Consider the following 25,098-nt stretch of genomic DNA (forward strand, 5'->3'; position numbering starts at 1 on the left):
ATCAACATCTGCATAGAAAACAATTATTCTTGCTTGGTTGGTGGTGGTGATGCCAGAGGGCTGGTCCCAGCCCCCTGGCTCGGGGTACTCAACGGACATCCACGAGCAAACTGTCCAACCTTGTCGCAGTGCTGGCAGATTGGCTGCCCATTAGCATCATAACGATCAGGAACCTTGGGCAGCGGGTTCCTCCAGCGTCGCCGCCAGGGGAGGTCATCAACACTGGAAGTCTGTTCAATGGTTGCAGGTTGCTGAGTCCCTTGCTTGGATTGCATCGCTTTGGTCAAAGTAGGAATATCTTTAATCAATCCCAGGACCTGGGTCCGCAGTTGAAACAAGCTGTAAGGTCTATCTTTGAAGTCATTCAGGTATGCTGTAACAGTGTGTCCCCCCTGCCTGCACCATAATGTAATAAAGCCTCCAGCAGTATTGTAACAGCGTGTCCCTCCCTGTCCTATGTGTCTGGACTTTAATGTAATCAGGCCAAGGTCAACATATAGTGGGTTACTGTGTCTTTGTTCTTCTCTGCATCCAATACAAGCCTGTAGTTCTGGAAACTTCTCCATATAAAGTCACATACTCAAAAGTGGGTGTGAAGCCTTTCCCATTCAGGGGGTGGATCTAAGGAGAGGTGGAAGATTCATCCACATGTTAGTTGACGCTTTGTTGGGTGAAAGGCTAGGATCTGTTTCTGAGGCCAGATCCTGGTGCCCATGTATGGACTATTGAACATTGAAGATCAGCTGCCATGCTGCTGGATTTAAGGAACTCATCTAAGGACTGTTGTTGCATTTTCCTTGGCGTCGGATTGCTGTATGTCGCCCCTGGATCTGTTTCCTTTGTGTGGACTCATTATTGACTCTAAAGAACAATTTTGATATTGGATGTTCTATGCTCCCAGCCTCAATAAATCTCATTGGTTTGTTCCTCGGCCTGGTGTCCCTTACTACTCTGTTGCACACTCCATCAGAAACTGGTTGGCGCATGGAGGTGTATAGGAGAAAGGGTTTTTCGCCGCGCTCACCACACTGCTCGATTATATTAAATTTGTCTTTTTTATTCTATTGTAGGCACAGGTTGACTTGTGCCTACAATAGAATAAAAAAGACATCAATTTAATATAATCGAGCAGTGTGGTGTGAGCACGGTGAAGAAGGGAATTTTGTTACTTACCGTAAATTCCTTTTCTTCTAGCTCTTATTGGGAGACCCAGACGATTGGGGTATAGCTACTGCCCTCTGGAGGCCACACAAAGCACTACATCAAAAGTGCAAGGCCCCTCCCCCTCTGGCTATACCCCCCCGTGGTATCACGGGTTCTCCAGTTTTAGTGCCAAAGCAAGAAGGAGGAAGCCAATAACTGGTTTAAACAAATTAACTCCGAATAACATCGGAGAACTGAAAAAAACCGTTCAACATGAACAACATGTGTACCCGCAAACAACAAAAAAACATCCCGAAGGACAACAGGGCGGGTGCTGGGTCTCCCAATAAGAGCTAGAAGAAAAGGAATTTACGGTAAGTAACAAAATTCCCTTCTTCTTCAGCGCTCTATTGGGAGACCCAGACGATTGGGACGTCCAAAAGCTGTCCCTGGGTGGGTAAAGAAATACCTCATGTTAGAGCTGCAAAACAGCCCTCCCCTACAGGGGTGTCACTGCCGCCTGCAGGACTCTTCTACCTAAGCTGGCATCCGCCGAAGCATAGGTATGCACCTGATAATGCTTGGTGAAAGTGTGCAGACTGGACCAGGTAGCTGCCTGGCACACCTGTTGAGCCGAAGCCTGGTGACGAAATGCCCAGGACGCACCCACGGCTCTGGTTGAGTGGGCTTTTAGCCCTGAAGGAACCGGAAGCCCCGCAGAACGGTAGGCCTCTAGAATTGGTTCTTTGATCCATCGAGCCAGGGTGGCTTTAGAAGCCTGCAACCCCTTGCGCGGACCAGCGACAAGGACAAAAAGTGCATCGGCACGGCGCATGGGCGCCGTTCGGGAAATGTAGATTCTGAGTGCTCTCACCAGATCTAGCAAACGTAAGTCCTTTTCATACCGGTGAACCGGATGAGGACAAAAAGAAGGCAAGGATATATCCTGATTAAGATGAAAAGAGGATACGACCTTAGGGAGAAACTCCGGAATAGGGCGCAGCACTACCTTGTCCTGGTGGAACACCAGGAAGGGAGCCTTGGATGACAGAGCTGCCAGCTCAGACACTCGCCTAAGCGATGTGATCGCAACAAGAAACGCCACTTTCTGTGACAGCCGAGAAAAGGAAACTTCCTTCAGAGGCTCGAAGGGCGGCTTCTGGAGAGCAACTAGTACCCTGTTCAGATCCCATGGATCTAACGGCCGCTTGTACGGGGGCACAATATGACAGACCCCCTGCAGGAACGTGCGCACCTTAGGAAGACGTGCTAGACGCTTCTGAAAAAACACGGATAGTGCCGAAACTTGCCCTTTAAGGGAGCTGAGCGACAAGCCCTTTTCTAACCCCGATTGCAGGAAGGAAAGAAACTTGGGCAATGCAAATGGCCAGGGAGACACTCCCTGAGCAGAGCACCAGGACAAGAAAATCTTCCACGTTCTGTGGTAGATCTTAGCCGAATTCGACTTTCTAGCTTGTCTCATTGTGGCAACGACTCCCTGAGATAATCCAGCAGATGCTAGGATCCAGGACTCAATGGCCACACAGTCAGGTTCAGGGCCGCAGAATTCTGATGGAAAAACGGCCCTTGGGACAGTAAGTCTGGTCGGTCTGGCAGTGACCACGGTCGACCGATCGTGAGATGCCACAGATCCGGATACCACGACCTCCTCGGCCAGTCTGGAGCGACGAGTATGACGCGGCTGCACTCGGATCTGATCTTGCGTAGCACTCTGGGCAAGAGCGCCAGAGGCGGAAACACGTATGGGAGCTGAAACTGCGACCAATCTTGAACCAAGGCGTCTGCCGCCAGAGCTCTTTGATCGCGCGACCTCGCCATGAATGCCGGGACCTTGTTGTTGTGCCGGGATGCCATTAGGTCGACGTCCGGCACTCCCCAGCGGCGACAGATTTCCTGAAACACGTCCGGGTGAAGGGACCATTCCCCTGCGTCCATGCCCTGGCGACTGAGGAAGTCTGCTTCCCAGTTTTCTACGCCTGGGATGTGAACCGCGGATATGGTGGATGCTCTGTCCTCCACCCACATTAGAATGCGCCGGACTTCTTGGAAGGCTTGCCGACTGCGCGTCCCTCCTTGGTGGTTGATGTATGCCACCGCTGTGGAGTTGTCCGATTGGATTCGGATCTGCTTTCCTTCCAGCCACTGTTGGAAGGCCAGTAGAGCAAGATACACTGCTCTGATCTCCAGAACATTGATCTGAAGGGTGGACTCCTGCGGAGTCCATGTCCCCTGAGCCCTGTGGTGGAGAAATACTGCTCCCCACCCTGACAGACTCGCATCTGTCGTGACTACTGCCCAGGATGGGGGCAGGAAGGATCTTCCCTGAGACAATGAGGTGGGAAGGAGCCACCATTGTAGGGAGTCCTTGGCCGTCTGGGAAAGCGAGACTTTCCTGTCCAGGGACGTTGACTTCCCGTCCCATTGGCGGAGAATGTCCCATTGAAGTGGGCGCAGATGAAACTGCGCAAAGGGAACTGCTTCCATGGCTGCCACCATCTTCCCTAGGAAATGCATGAGGCGCCGCAAGGGATGCAACTGGCCCTGCAGAAGAGATTGCACCCCTGTCTGTAGTGACCGCTGTTTGTCCAGCGGAAGCTTCACTATCGCTGCTAGAGTATGAAACTCCATGCCAAGATACGTTAGTGATTGAGTCGGTGATAGGATCGACTTTGGAAAGTTGATGATCCATCCGAAAGACTGTAGGGTCTCCAGCGTAGCATTCAGGCTGTGCTGACATGCCTCTTGAGAGGGAGCTTTGACCAGTAAATCGTCTAGGTAAGGGATCACCGAGTGTCCCTGAGAGTGCAAGACTGCTACCACCGCCGCCATGACCTTGGTGAAGACCCGTGGGGCTGTCGCCAGACCAAATGGCAGAGCTACGAACTGAAAATGGTCGTCTCCTATCACAAAACGTAGAAAACGTTGATGTTCTGTAGCAATTGGCACGTGGAGATAAGCATCTTTGATGTCTATTGAGGCAAGGAAGTCTCCTCTGGACATTGAGGCAATGACAGAACGCAGGGTTTCCATCCGGAACTTCCTGGCGTGCACATGTTTGTTGAGCCGTTTTAGGTCCAGAACAGGACGGAACGAGCCGTCCTTTTTTGGAACCACAAAGAGATTGGAGTAAAACCCTTGCCCTTGTTCCTGAGGAGGGACTGGGATCACCACTCCTTCCGCTCTTAGGGAGTCCACCGCCTGCAGCAGAGCATCTGCTCGGTCTGGATGTGGGGAGGTTCTGAAGAACCGAGCTGGAGGACGAGAATTGAACTCGATTCTGTACCCGCGAGACAAAATGTCCGTCACCCACCGGTCTTTGACCTGTGACATCCAAATGCCGGAAAAGCGGGAGAGCCTGCCCCCGACCGGCGATGCGGAGGGAGGGGGCTGGAAGTCATGAGGTACCGCTTTGGAAGCGGTACCTCCATTTGCTTTCTTGGGGCGCGTGTGAGCCCGCCACGAATCTGAGTTTCTTTGCGTCCTCTGAGTCCCTTTGGACGAGGTAAATGGTGTCTTGCCCGAACCTCGAAAGGACTGAAACCTCTGCTGCCACTTTTTCTGCTGAGGTTTGGTTATTCTGGGTTGTGGTAAAGAGGAGTCTTTACCCTTGGACTGCTTAATGATATCAGCCAATGGCTCGCCAAACAGTCTATCTCTAGATAAAGGCAAACTGGTTAAACATTTTTTGGAACCAGCATCTGCTTTCCAGTCCTTTAACCACAAGGCTCTGCGCAAAACTACCGAATTGGCGGACGCCATTGAGGTGCGACTGGTAGATTCTAGGACCGCATTGATAGCGTAAGACGCAAACGCCGACATCTGCGTGGTAAGGTGCGCCACTTGCGGCACTGCTGGATGTATGATAGCATCCACTTTTGCTAAGCCAGCTGAAATAGCCTGGAGTGCCCATACGGCTGCGAATGCCGGAGCAAACGACGCGCCGATAGCTTCATAGACAGATTTTAACCAAAGGTCCATCTGTCTGTCATTGGCATCTTTAAGTGAAGCGCCATCCTCCACTGCAACTATAGACCTAGCTGCGAGTTTGGAAATCGGGGGGTCTACCTTTGGACACTGTGTCCAGCGCTTGACCACCTCAGGGGGGAAAGGGAAACGCGTATCTTTAGATCGTTTAGAGAAACGCCTTTCTGGGTGAGCGTCGTGCTTCTGGATTGATTCTCTGAAGTCAGCGTGATCCAACAAAGCACTCAATTTACGCTTGGGATAAAGGAAACGAAACTTCTCCTGCTCCGCAGCCGCCTCTTCTGCTGAAGGGGCTGGGGGAGAAATATCCAACAGCCTATTGATGGCTGAGATAAGGTCGTTTACCATGGCATCCCCATCAGGGGTATCCAGGTTGAGAGGGGTTCCAGGAATGGATTCCTGATCACTCTCATCAGACACATCACAGGGAGACTGATTGCGCTGAGACCCTGAGCAGTGTGATGACGTCGAGGGTCTTTCCCAGCGAGCTCGCTTAGGGTGGCTGGGGCTATCATCTGAGTCATAATCCTCGGCCTGTGAAGCCGGGGACCCCCCTGTGGGCTGGATTAAATCCAAGTGAGGGGGACCTGCGGACAGAGGCCTCGCCGTGTCCAAAGACTGAGCCCCATGCATAGATTGCAAGGTTTCAAGGATTTTTGCCATAGACACAGACATATTATCCGCAAAAACTGCAAAGTCTGTCCCTGTCACCGGGGCAGAACTTACAAGCGTCTCAGCCTGGGTCACTACCCCTCCTGACTCCGGCTGGCGAAGCAGCACCGGGTCGGAGCATTGCACACAATGGGAGCCTGCTGGTAGATTAGCCCCACATGCAGCACACGCAGCACACACAGCCCTGGCCTTGGCAGCCTTGCGTTTTGAGGATGGCATGTTGCTGCTTCCACAGAGTGATCTGGGAGATGCAGCCAGAAGCGACCTCACAGTGCAAGAAATACAATATCTATATATCTGTACAGTACACCGATACACCGTGAGGCACTAGAGGGACCAGCACAGACAAATCGCTTACCGCCCGCTTAAAAAGCGGGTGTGTGGTCGCCAGATAGCCCCTAGTCCAGGTCTCCCAGAGCCTTGCGTCCTTCCTCCAGCCAGACTGCATGTAATGGCTGCCGGCGTCTGAGAGAGAAGGGGGGCGGGCCCTGGGCGTTCCTGGCTAAGAGCGGGAAGCCTGCTTCCCTCTGTGCCTAGTGTGAGGGCTGGAGCATGTAAATCAGGCTCCAGCCCTCGTCGCTGCTAGCGAACAGCGTCTCTCCCCTACCCTGAATGACAGGGTGGGGGCGGGAACGAATCGGAGCTGCCGGCGTCCTAGGCCCAAAAAGCCGGGGACTCAATTTATAACCGCCGCCGCCGTAAAAGCGCGGACGGCGGATCCCCGGCGCACCACAAGTCACAGCAGCGCCGCCCGGTCCAGAGGGGGTCGGCGCTGCGTTCCCATACACAAAAAATCCCCCAGTAATCTGTAGGGACACTAACTCCAACGTTGCGGTCCCCGGCGCACTACAACACCCAGCCAGCCCGGAGTGTGTCTGTGCCTGCCGGGGACACAGAGTACCTGTATGATGCAGGGCCTGTCCCTGATCGTACTCCTGCTCCGTCTCCAACAGGTTCTAATGGGTCTGTGGATGGAGCCCGGCGTCAGAGCTGAGAGGCCGGCAGGATCCCACTTCCACAGAGCCCTACAAGGGGATGTGGAAGGAAAACAGCATGTGGGGCTCCAGCCCCTGTACCAGCAATAGGTACCTCAACCTTACAACACCATCCAGGGGTGAGAAGGGAGCATGCTGGGGACACTATATGTGTCCTCTTTTCTTCCATCCGAAATAGTCAGCAGCTACTGCTGACTAAAATCTGTGGAGCTATGCATGGAATGTCTGACCTCCTTCGCACACAAAGCTAAAACTGGAGAACCCGTGATACCACGGGGGGGTATAGCCAGAGGGGGAGGGGCCTTGCACTTTTGATGTAGTGCTTTGTGTGGCCTCCAGAGGGCAGTAGCTATACCCCAATCGTCTGGGTCTCCCAATAGAGCGCTGAAGAAAAGCCCTTTCTCCTATACACCTCCATGCATTAACCTCGAGGGGCTGCAGCTTACCACTTCATATTTGGCTAAAATAGCAGTTGTGACTTTCACAACCATTATAGGCGAGTGATTCTGACATCTACACTTAAGTGTTTTACCGGTTAAGACCCTATTGCACTTTTTTCTTCTGCAGTGTTGTTTCAACAAACTGGTTGGCAGCGGAGGATAAGAAGCAGAAGTAATGAAGGACAACGCCCCATCAACATCTGGAACCAGAATCTCAGAGTACAAAAACTGGACTGTGGGGAGCATACAAACAAAGACATGTGAATTAGGAAAGGACTCTCCAAGGAGCAACTAATTGAGGCTTTGGAAGATGCTGGCCTGCAAGATGGCACCGAGGAAGGATTTCCACAGCAAGGGGAGGAAAGACTGGAGCTGGAGGTAAATACCCAAAAAAGTCAGTGGGTTGTGTGGTACGATGAGGAGATGACACTGCTGGGAGATGAAGCCACCATAGAAGATAAGAGGGACGCTATTCATGGAGCTAAGGAGAGTGCATTGCTGAAGAGGCAACTTGCTGTGGAAGTATCTAGAAGCTCGAGACAGACTGTAATCACAGCACCCACCATGAGGGAATTCCCCAGAGTGTCCCGCAAGGACTTTATACCATTTAATGAGGCTGCAGATGACATTGGGGGATTCTTCCAGGCATCAGTGCCGATTGATGAAAGTCCCGGAAAGGGAGAGAGCCCGACATCTGGTGGGGCTATTAGAGGGTGGAGCTGCTGAAGCTTATAGAGCTATAGACCCTCGGTGGAACTGTGATTATAGAAACATTAAATAAATCATCTTGGAACATTATGTCGTGACCCCAGATACATACAGGGCTCGGTTCTGTACTTTAGCCTGCGATGGGGAAGTGTTTTTCAAAATGTATGCCCACAGGCACAAACAAGTATGCCATCACTGGCTGGAGGGAGAGAGGGCCTTAACTAGTGAGACCTTCTTCCAGGTCATCCTAAAAGAACAGTTCTATGCCAAATGCCCTACGGAGACCCGAAAATGGGTGCGTGAGAGACAACCAGAGACAGTAGAACAAGCTGCAGCTCTAGCTGATGAGGTGCTCACTATCAAGCCTCCGTGGAAGTAGCTGCTAGTGGATGGAGAAAAAATTACCAGCACCCCAACACCAGAGGTTCCTTGTCCTTCAGTACCCAATGTTCCTCAACCTCGTAGGTCACCACCTCATGTGGATACCCGTGTGAATGTGCCTCCAGTTGCTCCTACCACATTTTCTAAAATGCTACGAGGAAAGAAAGTAGAAGAGCAAAGATAGTATAGCTGTGGGCATCTGCAGGCCACATTCCCAGCTATCCAGTGGAGTCATCCTCCAAATTGGCAACCACCTCCTGCACCTGCATATCCATATCATTCACCAAGGTCTCCTACCTATGTCTCCAGAATGCAAACTGGAAGGATTGAGATGCAGCATAGATGTTATCGATGTGGGCAGCCTGGCCATCTACAGGACACTTGCCCTACTGGTCAATTGAGGAATGACCCTGCACCAAATCGACCTGTTAACTATCTACAGCTAAGTACAATGAGGGAGGAGGTGTCACCCCTTCAAGTTGACTTGCCTAATGACTCAGACACTCATGTTCGATCACTAGGTGTTTATGGAGTGCAGGCCACAGCCTCAAGTTCTTCTTACCACCCAAGAAAGCACTTACAGGAGGTTGTACTGGATGGACAGGGAGTTCTTGGTTTTTGTGACTCTGGAGCGTTTCTCACAATAGCTGATCCCCTAGTGGTTCGGCCAGAGGCGATACAGCCAGTACCAGGGTTTACAATTGAATTGGCTGGAGGACAAAGGAGAAATATCCCAAAAGCAAGTGTAGAACTGGACTTTGGCTTTTGGGTCAAATAATGTGTGGTTGGGGTGATGAGCGGCCTACCTGCAGATATTCTCCTAGGCAATGATGTGGGAGATCTACAATTTGTGGGTGCAGGAAGCAGAGTTTAAGTAAAGGAGGACACATACTGGAACCGGACCCTTAAACCCTACAACTCCACTATACACTACAGCAGATGGAGCCAACACAAAATGCCGATGGATTGTCCAGACAAGAGGAGCCGTGAGTCAGGTCAGCCATGTTTACGTGTACTTGACATGTGACCTTTTGAGGTCACTAGTCTGCACACAACTTGAGGGGGGAAAGGGTTGTAATAATGTGTCCCCCCCTGCCTGCAGCATAGTGACAGCATGTCCCTCCCTGACCTATGTGTCTGGACTTTAATGTAATCAGGCCTAGGTCAACATCTAGTGGGCGATTGCGTCTTTGTTCTTCTCCGCATGAGATTCAATCAATACAAGCCTGTAGTTCTGGAAACTTCTCCATATAAAGCCACATACTCAAAAGTGGGTGTGAATCCTTTCCCATCCAGGGCGTGGATCTAAGGAGAAGTGGAAGATTCAGCCACATGTTTTGAGTTAGTTGATGCTTTCTTGAGTGAAGGGCTATGATCTGTTGCTGAGGCCAGGTCCTGTTGCTCGTGTATGGACTATTGGACATTGAAGATCAGCTGCCACGCTGCTGGATTTAAGGAACTCATCTAAGGACTGTTGTTGCATTTTCCTTGGCATCAGATTGCTGGGTGGCGCCCCTGGATCTGTTTCCATTGTGTGGACTCTTTGTGGGTTCTAAAGAACCATTTTGATATTGGATGTTCTATGCTCCCAGCCTCAATAAATCTCATTGGATTGTTCATCGGCCTGGTGTCCCTTACTGCTTTGTTGCATACTCTGTCACATCTGCAATTCTCCTCAGAGGACATGTCCTTGCAGGCACAGGGTTTCCTGCTGGTTTCCGGTAGTGTGGCTGTCTTTCATGCAATTTCTGGGCTCCACCCACACTTTTGCGCTCTTTTTGGGTTCCGCCTCTGATGGCACGCCCCTTCTTTTCCTGCTTTGCGCAAGTAATGGTGACTGTCCTTTTCAAAAGATACAGTTTAACACAGTTCTGTAAGGCACACAGTAGCCGATTAGCCTGGGCATGTTATCCTATTTGTGATGCCAAGTTGTAGCACCCACGGGGCAAGGAGTTAACTTTACTCATCGCCGGGCCTGGTGATGTTGGGTCAGGGGATGTCACGGGTTGCTCTTCATGGCTTCGTGGCCCCGAGTTGTACAATAAAGAACGGTATGCGGCCAGGGAATTAGCCGCTGTCGCTGTCCTTCGGGGCTGATAGTAGTAGCAGCTAAGACGTTTCTGCTCCCCACAGGTGGAGTGGGCCCCAGGGAGGATGATGATGGGAGTAGTAATGGTGGGCACCGAAGCGCAGGGTGACGGTGCTGGCAAGGAGAGGCAAACACAGTCTCTGCGGATTCAATGTCTCTTTACTCATTGTCCTGGTTTCACCCGGAAGATGCCGGTCACCGCCATGATGTGCCCCAGCTGATCCCGAGCAATTCGAGGACACCGCCAGTGTTCCTACTGTGAGTCTTTTCTGGTTGGGGTCCCACCAATCCCAGTGTGTGGAATGTGGAACGGGCCATGGGTGTTTCCTGCACTCTCCGCAGACCCTGGAATCCCGTGTAGCCGTGAGTCAAATGGCGCTTCCAGAAGTGTGAGGTAAAAGAAGATTGGATCGAGGTCCTAGTAAATGCCTCACCCCAAGCTGTGCCAGGGGCTAACTGACTATGTGTGAAGATGCTCCTTCCCTTTTCCCCAAGGGGTTCCCGCCCCCCAGGTGGCTGTCCTAGTGACCAGGAAAGTCCCATACTTCGTGATGGCCAACCCCCCTGCCTAACCTAGGCCATCACCCTAGTGGGTAGGCACCTGACTGTGTGTGGTTGTAAATGTGAGAATCACCAGAGATTAACCTCTCCTTACCCGGGATAAGTACTACATCCTAAGGGAGATGCAGTACCCTGTGGCGACTGAAGCCTCAGGGGCGCCACACTCACATGATACATATTTTGGCCACCACAAAATACTGGTTGTGCACTATTCTTGACTTACGGTGCTAGGATAAATTTCCATCTTTCCTTCCATTGTCTAAAAGAGCTAATAAAATGCATCACTACCAGAAGGTCTTTATTGAATAGTTGCACCAAAAATTCCCCTTAGTGAATGCTGGTGGCAGAGCAACTGCTTGGAGGAGAAACAGGTGCAATACAGGCAGGGATATAATGGCCAAGGCCTGGAAAAGTTTCATCAAATCATCCCAGCACTCTAACAAAAATGGAGAAGTTGACAAAGATGGTGAAGGAGTACATAGGTGACCATATCAACGTCCTCTGTGAGTCCTCAGTGCCATATAACTATTCGGTGTCCAAACTGGATACGTGGCATAAAACTTTCCTTATACGCCTTTGAGGGGCTGATATGCCCTGCCACTAGGATCTTGTCTAAATGGATTTTTGGTGCCACTGGATCCATTAGAACAGACAAGCACAGCTGCACAGGAAAATGCAGACAGTCTGACTCTTCCAAAATTGAGCAAGGGCTGGATTTCAACAGACTATGTCCCCACACCAGATGACACCAAGCAAACCTAAAGTCACCCAAAATTTTCAGTTTTGTAAGCTGCATTAAGCTGTATCCAAACAAAGGTATATTTTTTTTGGCATCCAATAAAGGGTATATTTTTTTGTTTCTCAGATCCTACTTCTCCTTTTTCTCCACCCTGTCTGATTGCTCATGATGATATATGTATAGCACCCGGGGTAATTTTTGTGTCCGCCCTGCACATAGTGCATTGGCTCTATCATGCTAAGAATGCCACTCTTTACCAGTGGTAACACAATGTTTTATGATGCCCTCATTACCGTCTTTTCCAGTGTGTGATAGATAATCTTCATGAGGTAATTTTTTTGTCTGAACTTTGCACATAGTGCATTGGATTTACCACTCTATGAGTCCAACTCCTTATCAATGGTAATACAATGTTTTATGAGGTTCTCCTAACCATCATTTCCATTTTGTATCAGAGAAACTTCTTCTATTTTTTTGCACTAGCACATTGTGGAACACCAGCATAAGCACCTTGCACCAGTTCCCGTTATTGCATAATACGCTCCACAGATCTATTCTTGTGTGTAGCGATATCCTCTGATTTGTTCTGGCTACGAAAATCTCCAAGGGACTTGTCCTCTCTTTTGAGAAGTTGTCAATTTGTCTGATTGTGGGTGTGGAAAAAGAAGTCCCCAGGTTTGAGTGCACACCAACACTTCAGGCTCCTTTCTTGGAGGAAACTGTGTCTACATCAAATGCACAACATGATCTGAAAGATTAATTTTACAAACCCAAAGTGAATCTGATTTCTGTGCTCCATTTTTACTGACACTGGTTTTTCTTGGGTGCAACAATTAGGACCTGAACATGACACACAGAGAGGGATGATGCAATGTTGACGTTGCACTGTATTTATTATTTACATAGACTGAGGTATTGGGGTGTAGGAACTTAAGGTCCAGTCACACTAAGCAACTTACCAGCGATCCCAACAACGATAGGGATCGCTGGTAAGTTGCTAGGAGGTTGCTGGTGAGCTGTCACACTGCGACGCTCCAGCGATCCCACCAGCAACCTGACCTGGCAGGGATCGCTGGAGCGTGGCTACACGAGTTGCTGGTGAGCTCACCAGCAACCAGTGACCAGCCCCCAGTCTCCTAGTTACAGCACACATCAGGTTAATTAACCCGATGTGTGCTGCAGCTAAATGTGCACAGAGCAGGGAGCAGCGCACACTGCTTAGTGCTGGCTCCTTGCTCTCCTAGTTACAGCACACATCGGGTTAATTGCCTGATGTGTGCTGCAGCTATCTGTGCACAGAGCAGGAGCCGGCAGCACAGGCAGTGAGAGCGGAGGAGTCTGGTATCAAAGGTAAATATCGGGTAACCAAGGACAGGGCTTCTTGGTTACCCGATGTTTACATTAGTTACCAGCCTCAGCAGAAGCCGGCTCCTGCTCACTGCACATTAGTTGTTGCTGTCTCGCTGTCACACACAGCGATCTGTGCTTCACAGCAGGACAGCAACAACTAAAAAATGGCCCAGGACATTCAGCAACAACCAACGACCTCACAGCAGGGGCCAGGTTGTTGCTGGATGTCACACACAGCAACATCGCTAGCAACGTCACAAAAGTTGTTCGTTACCAGCGATGTTGCTAGCGATGTTGCTTAGTGTGACGGGGCCTTTAAGCTTCCAGTGATATAATATGTTGAGTTTGAACACACTCAATCAATGTGGATTCAGTATAAACAAACAATGACTGTAACTCTTATCAGTTCATTACCCCAAAAACTTCCCCTGAGGAAAACTCCTTTAACATGTTGTGCGATTCAATTAAGCCCTGTGAGGCCATCCACAGAACCTCTAGTCCTGGCCTCAATCGGTGAATTAACCAGTCCGCTTGTTTCCGGTTCTGGCATCAGGGTCCGAGTGCCCCCTTTGTGCTACGGTTTCTGAGTCGGTTCCCCGTGTCGGTACCGGCGGGCTACAACCCTGTCCCGGTCCACCTCGGTTCTGCCGAGCCATCTTCCCGTCTCCTGCTGACGGAGACCACCGTCTGCCTCCTAGCCAGTGGCACCAGGGCTCCTACCCTGGTACCGTTCAACTTGAACTTTCCTGCTAGAGCTACACTTAGCTCCAGCCCACACTCCTCTCCAAACTGAACCACAAAATCGACTCCACTCCACTCACTGTTTTCCCGCCCCGGGCTGTCTGGACCCCTGGGTGGGCGTGTCACGCCCACTGGTGTGTCTATCTTTCCCTAAGGGGGGGTGACTAGGGTTTCTGGTTGGCTGTGTGTTTCCTAGTGAGGGAAGGTGTTATGCGGGGGCCTATTTGTGACTACCTGGTTTTGCCAGGGCGTCACATATGGTTCATGTAACACACAGGTTTTGGACAGGCATTAGAATTGGCAAAATGAAGACATGCTACAGTGACCAGTGTAGGCCTCTTGGTCCCAGAAGACTGGCACTACCGACAACAAATAACCTGGAGACCTATCTTGTAGTCTTGATATTTAAAAACTTTTCAGGCAGACAGCAATATAGTAGCATAAATTACCCCTCTCCCCATAGCACATTAAAAGAGCTTGGAGATACAGTCCTTGCCACACACACAGCTGGCAGTTTAATTTTAAAAATGAAGGCCTGTTCCTCCCAGAAGCCTGGCACTACCCACAAGATAAAACTTTGAGACCTATTTTTGAGTCTTGACATTCAAAATCCTTTCAGGCAGACAGCAGTTCAGTAGCATTGATTGCCCCACTCCCCATATTGCATTAAAAGAGCTGGGTTCACCTCTTGTGTACCCGCTACCCCACTGTAGCGGGTACACAAGAGGAGGTTCTGTGGTTGGAAACCTGTATTAAAATAGTTTGCTGGTGATGCAGGAGAAGTAGGCCCGTTAGTCTGCATTTTAGCGCAGTGAGATTCCCACAGTAACGCAGGTTGATTGCACATGTGCCTGTTTATGCATGTAGAGTCAAATTATTTGAATTTTTGCCTCTACTCAGTCGTTATTTACAACGTTGGCAGATAATGGACGTTGGGTTATCCTTTTTTTTCTCAAAAAATTCCCAGGCTATGCAATTCTTCCTGAGAACTGCAGACCCACAACCGCTACTGGCCACAGCCAGAGATGTGGGTGAGGATGAAGTGCTTCTCATGGTTGAATCAGTACCTGTTTGTGCAGGAATTGCTACCGTAACATCCTTGGCTTCCTCCTCATCATCTGCTGAGCTACTTAGCTTCGTGCCTCTGGGTTCACACCAAGTGGGATCTACAACTTCATCGTCATGCTCTATATTGTCCCCCTCCTTTTCTTTCTGACCTGATGTCTCAGCATAGTATGCATGCGCCTGAGGTATCTGAGTCTCATCATCCTCTCCACCCCCAGGGGTTAATGTCAGTTGACGAGGTTCGGGATCCTGCTAGGACTCTGCTTCATCATAGCCAGTATCCAACAAATATTTTGGGCATAGATGCAAATGCTTTTCTTCTCTTTAGTCTGAGAATCATTGGAGCTGACCTCTGATGGCCATGGAATAGAATGTACGAACAGCTCTGTGGACTCTCCTTGTGTTGTTCCCCACAGTCGGTAGAGCGGTTAAAGATCTGTGACACAGGCAGAATCAAGGGTAATTAAGCGGGCTTTACACGCTACGATTTTCCTACCGCGATGTCCTTGGGGTCACGGAATTTGTGACGCACATCCGGTCGCTGTAGCGATCTCGTAGTGTGTGACTCCAAGGAGCGATTTTGGATCGTTGGAAAAACGTCCAAAATCGCTCCTCGTTGACATGGGGGTCCGCTCCCAATTATCGATACTATCGCTTTCCCTTTGTTGTTCCTCGTTCCTGTGGCAGTGCACATCACTGTGTGTGACCCCCGTAGGAATGAGGAACATCTCCTACCTGCCGCTGGCCATAATGCGGAAGGAAGGAGGTGGGCGGGATGTTCGTCCCGCTCATCTCCGCCCCTCCGCTTTCATTAGGAGGCCGCTCAGTGACGTCGCTGTGACGCCGAGCGGACTGCCCCCTTAGAAAGGAGGCGGTACGTCGGTCACAGCGACGTCGCTATGCAGGTAAGTATGTGTGACGCGGGTGCGCGATTTTGTGCGCGACGGGCAGCGATATGCCCGTTTCGCACAAAAGATGGGGGCGGGTCACATGCTAGCGATATTGGTACTGATATCATAGCATGTAAAGCCACCCTTAGGGTGCCCACTCTGAGGACTGTACTGGGTGTGATGCTCAGATGGAGGAAGAGGAGGAGAGGTTACTTGATGCAGCTTATTTATGCAATGAAGACAAATATTTGAAAATTCTTCCTTTTGTATTGCTGGATAGAGATGAGCAAACCTTTCAAAGTTTGGTTCACCGAACCTTACAGAACAAACACTACGTTTGCAAACTGAACTCCATACCTTTTCGAGCCCTACTGGATTCAATGGGAGGCCAAATGTAAGGCAGAGAAACACCTTTAGGGAGATCAAAAAGCTTCCAAAACAGCAAAAATAAGTTTTACAGTGTAGCATCACTGTTTTGGAATAGCCATTAGAGCTTCCTAGGCTATTGACATAAGAAATACAGACAAATGTAGGGCTGATGCTTTTACCCCTGCCAGTACAGAGAAGATACGACTTGGAGACCCATCTGATATTTAAAAACTTTTCAGGCAGATAGCAGGACAGTAGCATCAATTTCGCTCCCCTCCGGTTTTTCCCCATAGTGTCTTTTCACAGCAGGGAGGTATGGTCCATATAACACACAGGATGTGGCATGGCATTTTCATATTAAAAAGTGAGCACACTGCGACTGTTCCTTCTGCTGCAGCCTATCTCGGCTGGAATACTGCCCTAGCAATTTCTGTACAACCAGATTGAAGACGTGTCAAAAATAAATAGCCACTGGGTATAAATACAGTTTATCAATGATAAGTAGCAAATTTGCTACTTATCAGATTGAAGACGTGAGCCAATCAAAGCCCATATGATGTTGCCCAGGCGTAGTGCCACAACCAGGTTTGCAGCGGTATCACACTTGGTTTTTCCTGGTTCGAGCTTCAGTGGAGACAGCTATTTATCAAGCTCAGCCTGGATAGTGGTACATAGATCTGCAGCTGTATGACTGCGTTCTCCAATGCATGTAATTTAAACACTGCCTTATTGCGTTTATTTACACACAGGATGTGGCCTGGCTTTTTAATTTAAAAAATTAAGAGATGTGTGAGTAACAGGTATAGGCCTTTTAGGCCTCTTTAAATGAATGAAATAGAGAGACAGGCGCAATATGAGAAGCATCCGTGGAAAAATTCAAGATAAATAATTAAGATCTGCTCACCTTTGCAGGTTGTGCGCCCCCGCACAACCCCAGTGAAAGCGTGTCAGTCCGGTATAATCTCCGTTCTGAATGCAGTGTCCAAACTTTTTGAATCCAGACTTTTGGTATCGTTGTCAGCTCCTGAACTCCACCAGCACCTTGGGATTCAGGTTTTACTCCACGATCCTCCAGTCTCCAGCTGGATTCTATAATGGGTTGGCAGGTCCTTTGCAGCTACTACCGAAATCCACCGAAATCCCAGGTAGGGAGTGGGTATATAGGAGAGAGTTCTTTCGGTCTAATTGTAGCGCTTAAGGAACCACTTGCTGATATTAATTGTTGTATTTTTATTTTTTCAATTATAAGCTCCTATTAATACAACGCGTTTCAGCAGAAAATATGCTTTCATCGGGTATGATATACCTGATGGAAGCATATTTTCTGCTGAAACGCGTTGTATTAATAGGAGCTTATAATTGAAAAAATAAAAATACAACAATTATTATCAGCAAGTGGTTCCTTAAGCGCTACAATTAGACCGAAAGAACTCTCTCCTCTTAGGCCTCTTTCTCCCAGAACTCTGTCACTACAGACAAAAGTTACATTGGACACCCTACTTGGAGTCTCCACATTTCCAAAAATTAAGGTTAAGCAACAGGAAGTGTGGCAACAATTATGACTAAAAATAGTGGAACATCGCAACATGGATGTATGGGAATGGCCCTGTAACAAGGCCTGAACCAGCATTTCTACCTTCACCAGAGACAGCAAGATGACAGATAGGCGTAGGCCTCTTGCTCCAGAACCCTCCTCACTACAGAGAAGACACAACTTGGAAACCCATCTTGGAGTCTTGAGATTTCAAAACCTTTCAAGCAGACAGCAGGACAGTAGGACAGTGGCATAAATTGCCCCTCCCCCCTCATTTTCCTATAGTGTCTTTGCACAGCAGGGAGGTATGGTCCATGCAACACAGAAGATGTGACCTGGCATTTAAATGTAAGGAATGAGTGACAGGATTAGGCCTCTGCTCCAACACCCCTGCCAATACAGACAAGACACAACTTGGAGACCCATCTTGAAGTCTTAAGATATAAAAACATTTCAGGCAGACAGCAGGACAGTGGTATCAATTGCCCCCTCACCTATTTCCCCATAGTGTCTTTGCACAGCAGGGAGGCATGGTCCATGCAACACACAGGATGTGGCCTCACAATTCATTTTTAAAACTAAAAAGTGGGATGAGTGACAGGATTACACCTCTTGATCCCACACCTCTGCCAGTACAGATCAAACACAACTTGTAGACCCATCTTGGTGTCTTAATATTTAAAAACCTTGCAGGCAGAATGCAGGACAGTGGTATCAATTTCCCCCCACCCATTTCCCTATAGTATCCACAGCAGGGAGGTATGGTCACTGCAACACACAGGATGTGGCCTTGGTGTCTCACATGGGTCATAAACACCAGGCATGATCACTTCCATAATAGCTTATGGGTTCTCACTCATCCTAAAGGCTGCTTTACACGTTACGAGTTATCATGCGTTCGCATAAGTGATCGCACCCGCCCCCATCGTTTGTGCATTACGGGCAATTTTTATCCGTGTTGCACAAAGTCGTAAACCTCGTCACACGTACTTACCTTCCAAACGACCTCACTGTGGGCAGCAAGCATCCACTTCCTGAAGGGGGAGGGACATTCGGCGTCACAGTGACGTCACACAGCGGCCGGCCAATAGAAGCGGAGGGGCGGATATGAGCGAGACGTAAACATCCCGCCCACCTCCTTCCTTCCGCATTGCCGGCGGCCGCAGGTAAGCTGCAGTTCATCGTTCCCGGAGTGTCACACGGAGTGACATGTGCTGCCTCGGGAACGATGAACAACCGGAGCACAAAAGGACGTTCGATTTTTTGAAAATGAAAATAAGGTGAAAATAAGGTGAAAATAAAATGAAAATGAAAATAAGGTGAGTATTTTTGCTCATTCACAGTCGTTCATTTTTGTTACACGCTACGATATGTCAAACGAGGCCGGATGTGCGTCACTAATGACGTGACCCCGACGACATAGTTAGATATATCGTAGCATGTAAAGCGACCTTTACACTAGCAGGCAAACAAGTGGAAGTTCTGTGGTTGGAGACCTGTGTGAGGATAGTTTCAACAGTGATGCAAGAGGAGGAGGAAGCAGCAGATGCAGTTGATTTGGTGGCCAGTGGTTGGGTAGGCCCGGTAGTCCACATTTTAGCGCAGTAAGATTTCCACAGTAATGCATGTTGGTTGTGAAGTTCCACTTCATGCATGCAATAGTCAAATTATTTGAAGTTTTGCCTCTACTGATTCATTATTTAGAATCTTGGCAGATAATGAAAGTTGGGTAATCTTTGGCGGTTTCAAAAAAGGCCCAGGCTAGGCAACTCTTCCTGTGAACTGCAGACCTGCGACCGCTGTTGGCCACAACTAGATTTGTCGCTGAATATGCAGTGCTTCTCATGGCTTCATCACTATGTGTTTGTGTGGGAATCACCAACATAACATCCTCCTCTTCCTTCTTTTCCTCCTCATATGCTGAGCTATTGATCAGCTGCATGCCTCTGGGTTCACACAAAGTGGGATGTAGAACTTCATCGTCATGCTCTATCTTGTCCCACTTCTCCTCTTCATGACCTGACATCACAGGACAGTACGCGTGTGCCTCAGGTATCTGAGTCTCATCATCATCACCTCCACCCCTGGGGGTTAACATCAGTTAAAAAGGGTCGGGATACTGCTCGGACCCTACTTTGTCTGGGCCAGGATCCATCTGACAAAGATTGTGGATATCAGGGAAGATGCTTTCCTCCTCTTCAGTCTGGGAATCTTTGGAGCAGACTTGTGATTCCCATGGAATAGAAGGTGTGAACAAATCTGCAGACTCGCCCATGTGTGGTTCCCCACAGTCAGTTTGCTGGTTGGAAATTTGTGACAGGGGTGTAAATAAGTGTAAATGGGGTGCCACCTCTAAAGAATAAACTGTGTGTGTGATGTTGAGGTGCAAGAAGAGGAGGAGAGACTACTTGATGCAACGATTGCCATCCACTCTAGCACATGCTATTTATCAGCCTCATTTTGAAGTTGAAGCAATGTGCCTCTGCCAAAGAAATTAGTGGAGCAGGCTGTCCAGCAATGGAAGTTATTCTCATTTATCTTCCAATAGGATGAGTCAGTGTTAGGTCAATAAAGCTTCAAACACCTCACTTATTCACCCTTCCACCATGCCTCATCATAATTTAACACTCATTGTTGATGTACCCTTCCCATTTCAAACAAATGTTTTGCAACCTTACGCCCTTACCTGTCAGACACCTGACACAAAAGATAATTTATTTATTTCCTGCCTGAGTTGGCAACATTGTAAGGGCACTAAAAAGTACCAATAACTAGAAATGTTGTTGACTATGTAATTTTGAGCAGGCAATGAAAAGTGCCAAGACCTATATTAGCTACAAATATGGGTTAATGCGTAATTTGTAGCAGGCACTCAAAAGTGACAAGAACTATTTAGCTAGTTCACTACCAAATTTACAGCATGCCCTATTAACTAACAATACCTAGTAATGTTGTTGACTGCATAATTTTGAGCAGGCAATGAAAAGTGCCAAGACCTCTTTAGCTAGTTCACTAGCAAATTTACAGCAGATGTTGTTAACAATACCTAGAAATCTGGCTAATTGGAGCAGGCAGTGATACATAGCAATACCTATTTAGATCTTTCACTGGCAACTCCTTACCAGGCACTCACAAGTAGCCACGGTTGTATTTACAACTCATGCTACCCTAGGCAGTTTGATTTTTAAGCACCCTACTGGCAAGTTAGCTTAAAACCTCATGTTTTTCTTGTATGCAGATTGATGTTGCAGATTTTCTGTTTAAAATTCTACTCCTATTAGCTAAATTATGTTAATTGCTTATTTTTTTCAGTCCATTATTTTACGTGCAGTTTTATTGCATTTTTGACATTGCAGCTTTTGTCTCTTTTCTGTAGTTTATGTTTTAAATTAAGCTGTTTTGTTTTTGATTCTTGGTATTATACCTGGCTTTGACAAAACTTTATTGAATCAGTCATGTGTGGGTTACATTTGTTTTTAGTGCGTCTACATAGCATAATCATTTTTTACTTGTGGATTTTCGGCATCTAATGTAATCCTAGGGGGGGATCCATAAAAAAATGAAATTGACATATTGCAAATGTTAAAAATGTACCACAGCTCAGTTTACTCTGCGTAAAAAATAATTATAAAATGGGTTCACATTTCCCGTTTGAACGGATGCAGAAGTAACCCTTGGCTAAAAAAGTTATGCAGACAGAACTTTTTAGTCCATTTTGAAGAAATTGATATCTACTGGATCCGTTTTTTTAACATGGAAAATGGATGAACGGATTGTCATTTAGACATCCATTTTTATTTAATTTGTAAAGAATGCATTTTTTTTCAAATGGAAGATAAATAGCCATTTTCCATAGACTTGTTAAAAAAAGGATCCTTCAAATGTCTAATTTTCAAAATGGACATAAAAGTTGTGTTTGCAGAACTTTTTTGACAAATGATCTCCACAGGACCCATTATAACAGATGATTACTGACCATGTGCATCTGCAGTCACTCTGCGTTGCTTTGCAACCACAAAGCTATAATGGAATATCTGTAGTATATTTCCCTTAGGTTAAAGGAGTTGTCCAGCCTAAAATAAGTCTCCAGTACCTCTATGTGTCACGCTATGACTGCAGACTTATGAATCCTCCTAGTGAATAAACTGAGAATATGCCTAGTCCCCAATTGCAGTCACATGATTGCCATTCCTGACACAGAAACTGGCAAAACTTCAAGGGCGTGTCCTGGGAGGATTCATGTGTCTGCAGTCACATAGAGTGACACATAGAGAGACTGAAAACTTATCATTTTAGACCTGACAACCCCCTTAACATAAGGAAGTAAGGAAAATAAACTGCAGATAGTCCATTGTAGCATTGTGGTCTCAAAGCAACACAGTGTGACTGAAGACTTGTGGATTTAGCTCAGAAAACCTCTTTAAGTTATAATACACTAACAAAGTTCTGGTTGCAACCATTCTCGTAATCTCCCAGCTTTCCCAGATACAGATTAATTAGATTAAATGAATTGGACACATTACATATCCTGGGGAAACGTTTGGTGTCGGTGTACAATTAAGGACATTGTCACTCTCTGTAGCTGCCCTATAGTGTAAGATCAGGACAATAGAGCAATAGGTCTCACTATACAGATACTGCAAAGTCCCTGGACCATAGGAGCTGGCAGGGTAGAGTACAAGGGAAGGGAAGAGTGACGTGGCACAGTTGTGGGGGCAGAGTGATGGGATGGGGCAGAGTGATGGTGCAGGGCAGAATGATGGTGCAGAGTGGTGGGGCAGGGTAGAGTAGTGGGCAATGGTAGAGTGGTTACAAGTATCAATCCCTATCATGAAATGCCAATTTGTGCCACACACCTTTGCCTATACTGCACGTCCCTATTCTACACTATCGCTCTCCTATCTATCTCAACTATCTATCAGTAAACCTCTAACTAAGCTCACTGTCTAGCAGCACCGGCAGCAGTACCTTCCCTAAATTTTCACATTCACAAAATGGTGCCAACACCACATGTCCACATTTTATATGCAGACGGACATGTGACTTAGGCAGCCAATGACACAAGCCCTTGTGTCTGAACATTGTGGATGTTTGCTGAGCCGTGATTGACTGTAGGAACATCCACAAATATAGTTAAGAAAAAAGAAGTGGTGCCTCCCGAGTCCCCACTCCCTCCATTCATTAAACACATCCCCCCATTCATCATACAACAGCACAATCCTATCCAAAAGCATAACATGTTATTCGAAAAGCATTTTTTAAGAATGTGATCAGTGATAGAACAAAACCGAACACTGTCAACGTTTGGGGAAAGTGCTAGGATTACTGAGCTGCGCCAAACAGGCTAACCCTTAAAACGAATTTGAAATTGATGAACCTTTATCGAACATGTTTGCTCATCTCTATTTCTGGATACATTGTCGATCTATCTGTTTTTTATGCAGAGGATACGACGGTATACAATTTTAATGTTTTGATCTACAACAGATCATTATTATGAATGACAATTAGACATAGACAATGTTTTGTTTTTTTGTTTTTTTTTTAAATTACCTTATCTGTTTTATTTACCAGGGCAGTCACAACTTGTTTAAACTACAGCCTTTTCCTCAGAATGTTAAACTCCATTTATGGGGAAAATGTTACCGTTATTCCACCTACTACTTTTATCTGGTCTCCAGCTGTCACACCATACACAATATTTGGAATTTTCAGTCACCTTCATTATATTGGCCTCATGTTTGCTGTACCTGTGTTTTAGCGCAGAAAGATTCCCAGACTAACACTGATTGGGTTCCCTTGTTGTGTGTTGCCTGCAGCAGTAGGGCTCCCAGCCTGGCAGGCATGCAGCTACCTTCTACTCATCCACTTCCCTTACTATCCTTAATGCTATATTCACATGACCGTTTCGTTTTTGCTCCACACTGCTGTGCGGGCAGATGCTGACGCACTGCAGTGTGGGCAGCTTCGGGGCTGGCGCGGGAGCAGGACACAGACTACAGGGGCATCCGATGGAAGTCACACGGAAGTGCTTCCGTGCAGCTTCCATGGATTTTGTGGACCCATTGACTTGTATTGAGTCATGGTCCATTCTTACGGAACAGAATAGGACATGTTGCATAATAACAGAATGGACATACGGCATCCAATGTGTTTTTTTGTAGGAACTGATGCACACGGAATGGCTTCTGTGTGCCATCCAACCCTACATAAAAGACATTGAATAGATGGTCCTGTCAGTCACAATAAAACAGGACCTGAACAGGACAAACGGACCAGTCATCTTAATGTGCCCTTAATGTGTCTAGCAATAACAGTCTATGAAGCTAATAGTGTTGCCAGTTGACTGGGGCTGAGCAGAAAACAGTTTTAGCTGTTGCATGAGGTATGAGGGCTCCAAGATATTCACCAACTCACCTCTTAACTTTATCTAAATTTGAAAGCTGTAAATTCTATGCCAGACCCTGTGTTGTACATAGCCCATACCTGACTGTTGTGCAAAGACACTATGGGTACTCTGGAGCAATTAATAAAACTGTCCTGGTATCTGCCTTAATTTTTTAAATTGTGGAGTTTCCAAGTTTAGTCTCCAAATTGTATCTTGTCTATAGTGGTAGGGGTCTCAGAGGAACAGGCCTACTCCTGTCACACATCCACCTCTTCATTTAAAAGCTGTAAATTCTGGGCCAGATCCTATCTGGTGTATCTCCCATGCTTCACTGCTGTGACAAAACACTATGGGTACTCTGGGGCAATTGATGAAACTGTCCTGGTGTCTGCCCGTATTTTTTTGGAAATGTGTAATCTCCAAGTTGGATCTCTAAGTTGTGTCTTGTCTGTAGGGGCCTTGGTTTCAAGAAAACAGGTTTACTTCTGTTGCTTATCCACCTCTTCATTTGAAAGCTGTAAATTCTGGGCCAGACCATTTTTGGTGCATGGCTCATGCCTCACTGCTGTGCCAAAAAACTACGGGTACTGTGTTGCAATTGATACAACTGTCCTGATGTCTGCCCCTAATTTTTTGAAATGTTGAGACTCCTAGTTGTGTCTCAAAGTTGTATCTTGTCTGTAGCAGCAGGGGTCTCAGAGCAACAGGCCTAGTCCTGTCACTCACCACATCAGTATTTCTTATGTTAATGATCTAGAAAGCTAATGTCTGTGACACAACAGTGTGGCTCCACTGTAAAAAAGTTTGAACTGTCTTTGCAGCTTTTTGCCCCCCCCCCAGAGGTATTGTAGTTGTCTTTGTTTTTTCTTCCCATTGAATACAATGGGGTTTGAACATGTTCATTAAGCCATTTAGCGAACAAAGGTAAGGTCAGTGAATACGAACCGAATCGAACCTTGGGAGGTTCACCCAAAATGTTGCAGGTGAAAAAGACAGAGGGTCTTCGAAAATGACACAAATCAAAATTT

This window comes from Anomaloglossus baeobatrachus, chromosome 7 (assembly GCF_048569485.1).
Source record: "Anomaloglossus baeobatrachus isolate aAnoBae1 chromosome 7, aAnoBae1.hap1, whole genome shotgun sequence".
NCBI lineage: Eukaryota > Metazoa > Chordata > Amphibia > Anura > Aromobatidae > Anomaloglossus > Anomaloglossus baeobatrachus.